Genomic DNA, 10,190 nt, shown 5'->3' with positions numbered 1-10,190 from the left:
CACCTCAATTATGATTCTGCTATAAAGTCTCAAGAGCACGGACATATATATTGTGATGTATACTTCTCCCTTCAACAACATGAGGGTTAGGTGCAATGGACCCCTGTGTAGTTCAAAATCTGTGTATAATTTGTATGCCCCCAAAAACATAACTACAACTAGTCGAACTAGTGGGATTCTGGGTGGCCAGGGGCACAGTATTTGTTGAATGTTTGTTTGTTTGTTTGTTTGTTTGTTTGTTTGTTTGTTTGTTTGTTTGTTTGTTTGTTTGTTTGTTTGTTTGTTTGTTTGTTTGTTTGTTTGTTTGTTAGGGGAAAAGTTTAAAACCAAGAGTATGCTATTCAGATCCATGCAACTCAAGAGAGAAATGAATTGATACATTTATTACAAGGTGGTTTTTTAAAAATCTGTGGTGAACTAATAAGAGTTAATTAAACTTAATACAATTATTATAATTGAAATGTGTTTTTTTTCTTTGTCTAAGGCATAAGTTGGAAAAAAACAAAAGGACTTTAAAAATCACAAAGGACTTTAGACTAGTGATTTAAGGCAGTGTTTCTTAACCTTTTTGAAAGAAACGCCCCCTTGAGCCATTGAGGAAGTTATCATTGCCCCCCTCCCCACGGCAATATCTTTCTTATTTATTTATTTATTTATTTATTTCTTCAAGACACTTAAATCCAATGACCTCTGAAAATAAAATTCAATTGCAAGAAAATGAAATGCCCGAAAAAAACAGTAACATTTAAGTGAATTTTAAGATGCAAAAAGAAATATAAAAAGGGCTTAAAAACAAACCGCAATGCAGGAACTAAAAATTTCAAGATCAATACTCTGAAATTAAATTAAGATTCGAGGAAAATACATATTCATGCACACTATAAAAAGGGTTAAAAAGTCACAAAGAAAAATTTTACAGAAGGAAAGCAACAAAATCAGTGACAAATTATATACAGTGGTGCCCTGCTTGACTATTACCCTGCTCCACGACGAATCCGCTTTACAATGAGTTTTTTGCGATTGCAATAGTGATCACAAAACGATGTTTAAATGGGGGAAATCCACTTTACGACGATTGGTTCCCTGCTTCAGGAACCAATTTTTCGCTTAATGATGTTTTTGAAACAGTTGATCAGTTGGTCACAAAATGGCTCCTCGCTGTGCAGAATGGCTCCCTGCTGTCTTTAGGACTGATTGCTCGCTTTACAGGCACTGGAAAATGGCCGCCCTATGGAGGAGCTTCGCTGGACGATGAGGTATTTTCCCCATTAGAACACATTAACCAGTTTTTAAAGCATTCTAATGGGTTTTTTACTTTCGCTTGACGATGATTTCGTTGTACAGCGATTTTGCTGGAATGGATTATCGTCGTCAAGTGAGGCACCACTGTATATATATCTCTACACAAAAAGTTTACACGAAGAGAACAAAAAAATTGAAAACATAAAACTGAGAAATCAAAATATAATATTGAACTGGAGTGCACGTTAAAAAGTACAGTACAATACAAAGAGAAACACAAAATGTTTTACAGAGCACAAGAATTCAAAAGTGAAGCAAATATCGTCACACTGTATAAGAACAAAGGAGACAGGAGCGACTGCAATAACTATCCTGGCATCTCTCTTCTCAACGTTGCTTGCCCGTGTTGTTCTGAAGAGACTCCAGGTCCTTGCAGACAGAGTCTTTCCAGAATCACAGTGTGGATTTCAAGCTAATAGATCCACCACTGACATGGTATTCTCCCTCAGACAGTTGCAGGAGAAATGTAGGGAACAACAGCCACTCTTTGTGGCCTTCATAGATCTCACAAAGCCCTTTGATTTGGTTAACAGGGAGGGCCTTTTTAAAATACTTCCCAAGATTGGATGTCCACCTCGACTCCTGAACATCATCAGGTCCTTTCATGGGGAAATGAAGGGCACCGTAGTTTTTGATGGCTCAACATCAGATCCCTTTGACATCGGATTCCAAAATATCTCCTGTATGGAGAATTAGTGCAGCGAAATCGCCCAGAGGGAGACCCCAGCTGCGATACAAGGATATCTGCAAGCGGGATCTGAAGGCCTTAGGAATGGACCTCAACAGATGGGAAACCTTGATGTCTGAGCGTTCAGCCTGGAGGCAGGCGTTGCATCACAGCCTCTCCCAATTTGAAGTGACCCTTGTCCAGCAGGCCGAGGCAAAGAGGCAATCCCGAAAGCAGCAAAATCAGGTAGCTGGACAGGGGACAGACTGTATTTGTATTCAGTGTGGAACGGATAGTCACTCTCAAATTGGCCTTCTCAGCCACACGATATGCTGTTCCAAGTCCTCCATACAGAGCACGTTACCATAATCTCTCAAGACTGAACGATGGCTAATCAATCAATCACCCATGGAGAAATCACAAAACAAGACATGAAAATGAAAAAAGGGTGTTGAGGTTTTTATCCAGTGGAAGTCACTCCACTGATAGAAGGCACTGTCCCCTTTCAGAAGAGGGAAGAATACAGTTTTCAGTGATGCCCCTCCCTCTTGCAGACCAGATCTGCTGTTAAGTGTGAGTTGGATAACTGAGCTTGGTGTGGTGGCAACGGAGAATGAGGGCAGCACAGGAGAAAAAAAATTAAGGTAGGGAAGCAGCCTAATTTCTCCTTCTACCAGCAAGATGATCATTACTGGACACAAGCCTGTGTATTCCAAAGCTTGAAAAATGCAGCTTGATAAAAGCTTCACTTTATCTTCCACAAACTATCTCTGATACTAAAGGGTGGCAATTAAAAACAATATGCCTCTATGGCTTCTGGCCACATCCTGATGAAATCATAGCCAGGACTATGTAATAATGGCCCATTCTAGTTTCACCAAAAGACTTAGTCTTCATACTGACCAATAATATGTCAGCTGGCATATTATTGCCATTGCTGGCAATAATATGCTAGCAATTGGTTTTGTCACTTCAGCTACAAGTCCTAACATAATTTTAAGAATCAGAGAATCTTAGAATAATACAGTATTTGTTTGAAAGGAAAGGAATATTGATTTTGCTGCTGTCTGAACCCTAAATTCAAGATAGCAACCCACTTGGGTCTCAAAATAATTTTTTTGAAAAAGCAGAGCAATGTTAGAAATTCTGTAGATAGTAGACTTTATATTAAGGAAATAGAGAAGCAAATTAGGGTTGTATATTGCCTTGTAGCAGTTTTAAATTATTTGGTTTAATTCAATGAGCAGCACTGCGGCTGCAGCTGCCTTCACAGGTTTGGTTTGCTCCAGCGCCCCCCTACTGCCCACCTTCTGTTCCACTGCCCCCACACCGCCCCTTTTCGTTCTACCGCCCCCCTGAAAAATGAAATCGCCCCCTGGGGGGCATTATCGCCCACGTTATGAACCACTGATTTAAGGCATATTTTAATCCCTGTTGTGAACCCAGACCCTGGTTACGAACAAAAACAAACTGCAACAAATCTCCAATATTCCTCTATTGTGCAGAGACAGGCCCTGTATAAAGGAAACATCTTGGGGTTCTGGGAAGTGATAAGGTGATCAGATAGATAGGTGGGTGGGTAGGTAGGTGGGTAGGTAGGTAGTCCCTCTATAGTCCCTGTACTGTGGCTACTGGCTATTAGTTAGAATAGTTCAGAGACTTCATCTTATTATGATTGCTCTGCATGATCCTCCCAAACAGCCAAGGCACAATGGTAGAATGCATATTATACAGCATTTGTTTTAATTATTATTTTTTTCATAAATACTTGGGGGTTATTTATAAGAGAGAATAACTGCACTAAATTGACGTTTATTCAGGCAAATTTACAAATGATGTTTATAAAGGAAAGTGTAAACTAATGCCATAAGATTGGGATTCTCTGTCACAGTCCCTTAGGACTAAGCAAGTACTGTACCAGTAAGAAAATAGCAGAATACTGGAACTTGTGTATGCACCTGTAGCTGCCAACAAGTAAGGCCTTTATGGCATCTGGGGCTGTTGGAAACCATGGTCTGGTTTACATAAACGTCTTCCTGTTGCCTTTTGGAAAAAAAATATTTCTATCCTGCAAAGTGAGCCATAGCACTGGTGGGAATAAACAGAGGTCTCAATCTCAATTAGAGCAAGAATGGCCGGAATGGGGTAGTTCCAGTTGTCCAGCCCATTTCCTTTGTTATGGCAAGGCCTTATGCATGCACTCTCAGAAACAAGTTCCACTAAATTCTGTGGGACCTAGCCCTCCATCAGTAGGTTTATGACTGTATCCTTAAGATATACAGCTTACGACAAAACTATGCCTAGACTCCTTTCAGTGTTCATGTAAGTTTTGCATAACTTGCCACAGCTAATTGTAATTAATTGATGAAGTGCTGAGGCATCTCTCCATTGTGCAACTGGGTGCATGACTAGGTACATGGCCAATACACACTCTGGCACCTCATCAATCAGCTGCAATTAGCCACACCGAGTTATGCAAAGCTTGCACCATTAGAATTCTGGCCTATATGTTGCAGGCACCATAGAGATGCCACTGAAACCAGCAATTCTAAACTCCATTGTAATGGTTGGGATTAAATTAATATTACTTAGATGTATAAACCTTATATAGCATGTATATATAACCTTATATAGATGTATAAACCTTATATAAGGTGAAAACCCTATATAGCACAGTATGATTTCGGTTTTAAAAAATACAAAATTCCCAGTCAAACCTGAAAATAACAGTAAAAATATGTCTCATGAACATAACCACTAAGATACAACGAATAATGCTTGGTAAGTCTTTGTTGCGGAATCAGTCATGTCAGTCATGCAATGGGAGGAATGCAAACATGATTCAATCTACATAAATGTAGTATGAATGCAGTATAAATGTAGTATGTATACAGCACGTAATGATCATAAATTCTTCATCTGATTTTTCTTGCTGGATATGGATGAGCCATCAAAAGCCTTCACCATACATTTGCTTAATTTCAGATCTCCTATAATTAAGGAAAATGTCAAGTGTGCTTCAGGCATATTTTCCATGAGTTCTCCAAAACTCAATGGTATTGTTCAAAAATAGATTCAAACTTCCAGAGTGCCATCAATAGTATGCTGGCCACTGTTCAAACACACCTGGTCACAGTTCAAAACTTCAGTGGAATTGAGGGCACTCTGCAAGTGACAGGAAGTGCCCTTTCTCCTGCTGGAAGAAACCCATTGTTAGCAATCAAACAGTCCAGCTTCCCTTGTCAAATCAAAGCACACCTTCCACCAAGCTCTGATGCACTCTCATGGCGCTACTGAATTTTTACCAGTTCTCCCTCTCTGTTTTCTATCTTTTCTTTTCTATCCTGCTTCCATCTTTTCCTTGTCCAGCAAGCTTATTTATAAATGCATACAGCCACTGATTCAAATACATTCTTAGCAGCCATTAAGATCTTGCTGAAGACTGAAGGTAAAGATTATTACTTTTTTGGATAACATTTCTCAGAATCCCCTAAATGCCATTATGGCAGGTGTAATCCAGAAAGTGCTGGGAGCTGTAGTCCAATTCTCGCCCCCCTCCCCCAATTCTGTCTGTCTGTCTGTCTGTCTGTCTGTCTGTCTGTCTCTCTCTCTCTCTCTCTCTCTCTCTCTCTCTCACACACACACACACACACACACACACACACACACACACACACACACACACACACACACACACACACACACACAATTGAAAGATACTTGAGTATTTTTGAAATTGGAGGAAGCTGTGCAAGCTTATCCAATGACAAGTTTGTTTTCAAATACAAGCCATTGTTCAGTGGGTTGAGACAACTGTTTATGGAGTATAGGTAAAGATAAAGGTTCCCCTTGACATTTTTAGTCCAGTCGTGTCTGACTCTAGGGAGCGGCGCTCATCCTACTTTTCAAGCCATAGAGCCAGTGCCTGTCCAAAGACAGTTTCCGTTGTCACGTGGCCAGCGTGACTAGGGAACGCCATTTTACCTTCCCACCAAGGTGGTCCCTATTTATCTATTCGCATTTTCATGCTTTCGAACTGCTAGGTTGGTGAGGAGCTGAGACAAAGTGACGGGAGCTCACTCCGTTGCGTGGATTCGATCTTACGACTGCTGGTCTTCTGACCCAGCAGCACACAAAGGCTTCTGCAGTTTAGCCCACAGCGCCACCACGTCCCTGGAGTACGCACCATCATAAATCAAGAGCTGGTGTTTATGGTTTTTGAAAAAGCAAAGACACCGGGGATGGAGGGGAAAGGGAAGGAAATACCTTTGCTCTTAGCAAGTCCCAGCCACAGTGTCATCTTGTGACACTCAGTAAAAGAAGCTATGTGATGGGTAGCACACTTCAAAAGACAAATGGAATAAACAATGTACTTGTCTTATGACAGGAGCAGCCATGAGCCAGTGACAAAAGTTTCATTGCCTGTTCCTGAAAAACAGTCAATGATTTTGGTCATTTACAACTAGTAGTGGGGAAAAAAGAAAGCCCCATTTCCACTTACCTATGCACAGCGGTGCCTCGACTTACGAAATCAATCTGTATTGGAATGGTGGCCGCAACTCAAAATTTTCATAAGTCGAAGCAAAATTTCCCATAGGAATGCATTGAAAACTGATTAATCCATTCCAGCTGTTTTTGGTTCTTATGTCCAGACGCTGTTCTTAAGTCGAAGCATTAGTTCCTATAGGAACTAATGCAAAGCTGGTTAATCTGTACTCTACCCACTAGGGGGAGAATTTTTCTTCTTTTAACCTAAAATGAACTTAGGTTAAAAAAAGGGGGCAGGAAAGGAGGGAGGGGGGGAAGGGAACACCTTCTAAACAGAACACCTTTTAACCCAAGCACCTTTTAAGGAAAACCAAGCACCTTTTAGCTTAAAAAGGGGGCAGGAAAGGAGAGGGGGAGGGAGGGAAGGAACAATGGGGAAAAGAGGAAAGAAAGAAAGAAAGAAAGAAAGAAAGAAAGAAAGAAAGAAAGAAAGAAAGAAAGAAAGAAAGAAAGAAAGAAAGAAAGAAAGAAAGAAAGAAAGAAAGAAAGAAAGAAGGTCATCACTGGGGCACAAAGACCCCTCAGACAAAGGTTTGTGCTGTTAAGCACAAAAAGAGAGAAGAGAGAGAGAGAAGACGGGGAGAGAGAAAGCCTTGAGTCTACAGTAGACTCCATTTTAAAGCCTGCCTGCCTGCCTGCATCAACAAGCATCACAGCCCCACACATAATATTTTCTCATTTTAAAACAGACTTTGGAGCCACATTTTAAACACACATTTTAAAACAAAAGAGAGGTCACAGTACACAAACCCTAGGAGCCACAGAATGCAAAAATAAATACATAAATAAATTATAAATTTTAAAATTCAGACTAATTTTCACATTTAATTTTAATTTAATATTACAGTCTACTTTTCACATTTTAAATCCACACTGCAAGACCCATCAGAGCACAGAAACCTAACCCCCCTAGCTGCAAAAAACCTAGCCCTACCCCCCCAAGCTGCAAAAAAACCCTGTACAGTACAGTAAATACAGTGTACTCATCCAGAACAGGCAGTGTCTCTTTAAAAAAAAAAAGAAAATCAAAAAATCAAAAATTAAAAAAAGCCAAAAAATACAGTCCGTATAGTATAGTACCAGGCACTACCAGGCAGTCTGAAGTGTCTCTCCCTATCCACTCTCTAACCGCTGGGACGAGTGAGGTAGCAAAAGCAGCCTCTTTGCTGGCCAACGGTTAACAGAAAGTTCAAATTTTGCGCTTTCCCCACCTCCCCCACATTTTTTCGTCCGTAACTTGAAGCTCCAGCGACAAGTTGAAGCAATATTTTGCAGCCGGAGCTTTTCATAACTCGAAAATTTTGTAAATAGGGACGTTCATAAGTCAAGGCACCACTGTATTGTGTGTTATATCTATACATATGAAATTTAATTCTGAATTAGGGCTCCAACAAATCACAGTGTTTCTGCAAAGCAATTAAGTTTTTGGTGTTTTTTGTTTTGTTTTCAGAACAAAGGTCAGGAAATGTTAGCCTTTGGCCCAATGAGACACCTCATCTTGGACTTCCAGATTCTCACCAGGCCACAAGCCGTTTCTCCAGGCCACAAATACTCCCTCCTCAAACTCTGCTCTAGATTAATCATTCACTATGATGATTTCCTTCTGCTTCATTCTGCACCATATTCCTGTTGAAAGAAACCTTGTACAAGTTGGGGCTCTTGGCTGAAATGTTTTATTGAAATTGTATGCTGATGCATAACTCCACCCATTTTGGATGCTGTCTCTACCCACTTTCAGCTCTAGCTATGCCCAGCTTGTGAGTACAGACCAAGAGACTTTTTGATTGAGGATCTTGACAAGAAAAATGTTGCCCCCACCAGTTCCTGCCATTTCTCCTGGGGCCCACATTTAACATCCCCTTACTTAACGGCATATATGTAGGGGTGATGAGTTGGTTCAAGCCCTACTCTGCTGCTCAGAGTTATGAAAGATTTCTTGCCAAACTATGGGGAGTTCCCCTTTGCAGGCCCTGCATTGCTACTCCAAGGATTTGTGCAACAAAAAGGCCCATGAAGATGATGATGCTGTTCAAATAGCATAATGGACCTAAGTGTACAGAACCATCATTTTTCTCTTCAATCCTTTCCTCTTGCTTCTGTATTTTTGTTTATTTGTTTGTTTTGATGTGTCGATGTTACACAAGCACAATACACATGTAAAAACATAAGAAGACTTTTGCCCTGAGTCAGTAATCCCTAGTGGCAGGTGGGAACAGGTGATTGAGTGCCCAGGTACTAAAACCACTTCAACACACAAAAATCAACCGCTCTTCAGCACATCTCACTCCAAGGTTTGTCTCCACACTTGGAGAAGTTTCCCGAGACACATCAAACACTGCAAGTCACAGTTCTGAGTATGCCTCTTGGCTGGAAGGACTCAAAGTCTGAACTTTTTTCAAAGGCAAACATGATGAAACCGAGGCTGCCCTACTTTGGCAACTTGATGAGAAAGCAAGATACTCTGAAGAATCCAATAAAAGTGGGAAAAATTGAAGGCAGCAGAAAAAGAGGAAGACCAAATACAAGACGGATTGACTCCCTAAAAGAAGCCACAGCCTTCAGTTTAAAAGAGATTAGAACAATTGATCAAGGCTGTTGAGGACAGGACATTTTGGAGATCTCTCTTTCATTAGGTCGCCATAAGTCAGAGGTGACTTGATGGCATGTAACAACAACAATCAGTGCGCCAGTGCTGCCCTCATTGGCTGAAAATATAATATTATAATATTAACAATATTTATTTATTGGTTGTTGTGGGTTTTTCAGGCTCCTTGGCCGTGTTCTGAAGGTTGTTCTACCTAACGTTTCGCCAGTCTCTGTGGCCGGCATCTTCAGAGGATAGTCCAGAGCACAGAGTGCTGTCCTCTGAAGATGCCGGCCACAGAGACTGGCGAAACGTTAGGAAGAACAACCTTCAGAACACGGCCAAAGAGCCCGAAAAACCCACAACAACCATTAGATCCTGGCCGTGAAAGCCTTCGCAGATACAATTTTCATTTATATTGAGCTCTGCACCAAAGCACTTTCCAATAAAATCAATAATGTACAAACATGCAACACAGCATTTAACAACAACCTTAATATTGTGTGTGTGTGTGTGTGTAAATTAACAAAAACTCAGAATAAGCAATGACCAAGAAGAGTTAGCCAATTGCTAAAAAACAGCTAAAAATGTTCAAATAAATTACACCGGTCACTGATCTTTCCCTATACCCAACACCTAAAGCACATACTTGAACAGATAGGTTTTCAAGCCATGTCTAAATTTGTTCAACTCTGGTTCTATAAAAAGGTGCTGGAGAGGAGAATTCTATAGCTTTGGAGCCAAGTGGAAAACTTCTCAAAGCCTTGAATTTGCCACTTCAGTCCAAGGGACCAATAAAAGTCCAGAATCTGCAGACCAAGTCCTCTGAAGAGGAATAAACCATGCCACCAGCTCTGCTAAATAATTAGGGCAAGAAAATTATAGGACTTTAAATGTCAAGAAGGAAAAAAAACTTTACTTCCTCCCTTTGCCTCTCACAATGGAGCAGAGGAAGGACATTTTTAATTTCTCATTTTTCCTGATACAGTATCATTAAGTGGTTAAGCTGTTTGTTTAAGCCACTAATTGATGCTGGGAAATTAAAATCATCTGGCAAATTCAAACAGCAGGCTTCAACTCAATCCCAAC

This window comes from Pogona vitticeps, chromosome 5 (assembly GCF_051106095.1).
Source record: "Pogona vitticeps strain Pit_001003342236 chromosome 5, PviZW2.1, whole genome shotgun sequence".
In the NCBI taxonomy this organism is placed as follows: domain Eukaryota; kingdom Metazoa; phylum Chordata; class Lepidosauria; order Squamata; family Agamidae; genus Pogona; species Pogona vitticeps.
Note: the sequence above shows the minus strand (reverse complement) of the source record.